This window comes from Crocuta crocuta, unplaced genomic scaffold, assembly GCF_008692635.1.
Source record: "Crocuta crocuta isolate KB4526 unplaced genomic scaffold, BGI_CrCroc_1.0 scaffold129, whole genome shotgun sequence".
NCBI lineage: Eukaryota > Metazoa > Chordata > Mammalia > Carnivora > Hyaenidae > Crocuta > Crocuta crocuta.
This window is the reverse complement of record NW_027551571.1, coordinates 6,381,044-6,384,379: the sequence shown is the minus strand read 5'-3', so window position 1 is coordinate 6,384,379 and position 3,336 is coordinate 6,381,044. Positions and strand designations below refer to the sequence as shown.

General features: G+C 63.9%; 1 long non-coding RNA gene across 1 annotated transcript in view; it reads left to right on the top strand.

Moving 5' to 3' along the window:
• Window positions 1–1,066, top strand: part of LOC144220642 (uncharacterized) — a 2,978-nt gene extending 1,912 nt beyond the window's left edge. The window contains exons 2-3 of the long non-coding RNA XR_013331809.1: window positions 595–708; window positions 1,027–1,066. This is a non-coding gene — a long non-coding RNA (uncharacterized LOC144220642). The remainder of the gene's footprint in view (window positions 1–594; window positions 709–1,026) is intronic.
• The last annotated feature ends 2,270 nt before the right edge of the window (window positions 1,067–3,336 follow it).

Here is a 3,336-nt window from a genome sequence, read left to right as displayed (position 1 = left end):
TTCGGCAAAGGCGCGGGGCTCCCGGGCCTTGGGTTCCCACGTGTGGGTTGGGAGACCCCTCGATTTCCGTGCCTCCCGGGGCCGCAGAGAACATCAACTGATTTAAAGGACGGGCCGACGGCCGGCACCCGGGAATTGCCTCTTCCGGGCAGNCGTGGATTCTGTGACCGCGCAGAGGAGCCGCCGGGAGGGGCGGGGGCGTTCCTCCCCGGCGAGCAAGGGCCCAGGGACCGTTTGCAGGCGTCTGCGGCCTGAGGGACCACAAAGCATTTCGGTGCTTGGAGGCTTCACCCGGGCGTGGGAAGAAAAGAAGTTACGGGGTGGGGGCTCGAACGGACGTCCTGGGGCCACACAGCCTGCGTGAGAGTCCGGGCTCTGGGGAAGCTGCTTGAGTCTCAGTCTCCCTGTCAGTACCAGGGGCCCGGAGCCAGTCCGGGGACCGAGCAGACAATCCAAGCCCCGTGCTTGCCTCTGACGTGTTATTACTATTGCCGCTGCCGGTGCCGGGGTGGATGAGGACTGGCTCTGGGGGGCGCAGGGCACCCCTCGTTCACAGCCGTCAAACGGCAGGTCTTATACCCTCCCCTTTCCTAGGTGAGGCGACTGGGGCTCAGGCTGAGTCACTTGCCTGAGGTGACAGAGCCAGTGGGTGGAGACGGAGCCAGAATTCGAACCCGCGTCTGCCTAGCCCTGGAGATGCCGTCGCAGGTGCCTGGCCTCGTCGGAACAAGCACTTCGGGAGCTGTCAGAAAATGGGGGGGGACCCTGGGGGGGAAGAGAGGGCCCCTGGCAGCTGGGGGAGGAGCAAGGGGCAGCTTGTCTGACAGAAGCCCCCGGGTCCCTCCCCCCGACCCCAGACAGGAGCACAGGGGGCACCTCCCCGGGGGGCAGGGGGAGGGGGAGGCTCGGAGAGGCAGCGGCAGGGGTGAGGCTCTGGGGTCTCCTGAGCTCGCACCAGGTGCTCAAAGGGTGGGTGAGGCGTCTGCTGAGTCCTGCGTCCACACGCTCGGCCTGGCTCTCCCGCAGGCGCCCACGATCTGTGACGGACGAGGGAACGACCAGGCCCCGCGTCCAGTCGCCGGGAAGGACACAGGGATTGCAACAGACGGGAGGCTGAGGCGGACGCGGGCCCTGGGACGGCCGGGTGCTTTCCGCCCTGGAGAGGCCCCAAGGGCACCCAGCACAGCGCGCACGTGTGGCCCGGTCCCCAGGCCTCTGCAGGGCTGACCCCCCCCAAACATGCTGGAAGCTCTCTCTCTCTCTCTCCGCATGGTCGCATGTCCGACGCAGCTGTCCACGGCCCGTCCGCCTTGTCCTCTGTGACCCCCGGCTGGGACGGGGTCTGCCCCCCAGCCTCCCACAGCCGTCCGACCGCGTGGAAGGCCCGTCCGTGCCCGCGTCCTGCCCCCCTCCCCACGCCCCCCGACGAGACTGGAAAGGCAGCTGGCGGAACACGAGGGAGCAGCCACGTGCCGGGCCTCGCATCCTGGGACTCCGGCGCTGGGCCGATGCCGTGTCCTGTCCCTCCATTACGATCGGGGGGACAAGCAGGTCGGCAGGGGAGTTTCCGGAAACCCTTAAGCGTCTCCCCCACGCGTGCCATTCCCGGGAAGTGGCGTCGAGGCGGGCTGGCTGCTGCTCTCGGAAGCCCTGGGCCTCGCACCCCGAGCTGCAGGGGGCTCTCCCGTCTGCGGCTGGGCGCCCTGGGGAGGCCCTCAGGGAGAGAGGGCTCTGGGTGTGGTGCCCCTTGCCCTTAGGGTGACGGGCAGGGCGGGCACGAGAGGAACGTGTGACCCACAGCGTGGAAGCAGTGGCGAGGTCACATCCTGTGCTCACCTGGAATAGAAGCCTCCAGAGGCCAGGGGTGGCCGCCCACGGGGCCACAGGGGGGAACTGTTTTGCAGGGTGTGAGCTGTGCAGACGGGCTGCTCTTAACTGTGTGGACAGGAAGGAAGAAACAATGGGCTTGAGACCTGTTAGCAGAACCAGAGAGCTTGTCTCTGTAGCCTTGGCTACTGTGACTCAGCTGAGCAGAGCCTTGAGGCGCCCGGGTGGCTCAGTGGGTTAAGCGTCTTGATTTCGGCTCAGGTCATGATCTCACGGTTCTTGAGTTCAAGTCCCCCATCGGGCTTGGTGCTGACAGTGCGGAGCCTGCTTGGGATTCTCTCTCTCCCTCTCTCTGCCCCTCCCTTGCTTGTGGACTCTCTCTCTCTCTCTCAAAATAAATAAACTTAAAAAAAAAACACTGAGCAGAGTCTGACTTTAACACAGAGGGAATTCATAGCCCTTCCAGGCCTCTGAAGGGAAAGTGTGGGAGCCTTGGGAATTGCATGGGCACTTTGGGAACATTTGCTTTGCTGGGGTGCCCACGCCCCCAGAGCCCCCCATCACCCCTGGCAAAAGCAGCTGACAAAGCTCCGCCTTCTGTCTGCTCCTGGCCCACCAGCTCCCGCGGCCTTTAGGCTTGTCGCCAAGCAGGTGAGGGAGATCCGCACAGTGATCAGCACCGTCTTCAGGACGCAGAAAGGCTTCCCACCTTCTCCTACCGAAACCCCCAATATTTGCCAGTTTATTTAATCCCGAAGTCGGGGAATACACGGAGAATGGATTTGAGAATATGAGGCTAGGAAGGAAGAAACCCAATACTATATTGGGTTGATTTTATTACATAACAGCTGCACCGAGGGAAAATCTGGAGTCCCGGGTGAGCCGGGGAGACCGGGGTGGTGCTGGGGGCTCGGCGGCCGGCCGTTAGCCTGGACCCAGGGTTGGCTGGAGATAAAGGGAGATAAGCTCTCACACTCATGTGGAGCGTGGAACCCAAACGCTTCGGGGGGAATAAATGGAGGGCAGATTTGTCCTGTGCAGCCCCTCCCCACCCCCACTCTTCCCGAGGACACAGTCCCTGTACCTGCTGTCAAAGTCAGCGGGCCAGCATCTCTGAAGAGATTAAGTGAATCCCCCCTCCCCCTCCCCCGGGGCTGCCGAGAGCGCCCAGGATTTGCCGCCCATGAGATGGGCTTTCTGACGTCAGAGGGAAGGACGGGGTCCCTGAGGGGCCAGGCGGCTTGTTCCTGAGACGGGCAGCAGGACCCACGTGGTCCTCGGAGGCGCGGCCCCCAGAGGTCTTCAACGGACCACAGGGTTCCTGGGGCCTCAGTAGAAGAGCTGCTAACATCCTCCTCGATTTGTACGACCGAAGAGACGTCCAGCTTGAGAAGCAGAGGCCCGGCCCTACGCATCACGGCGGGAAGGCGGGTGCCCCACCCTCTCCCCAGACCTGAGAGCCCCTGGGACTGCCGAGGGGAGGTTCCGCGAGATGACACTCCAGGTCTC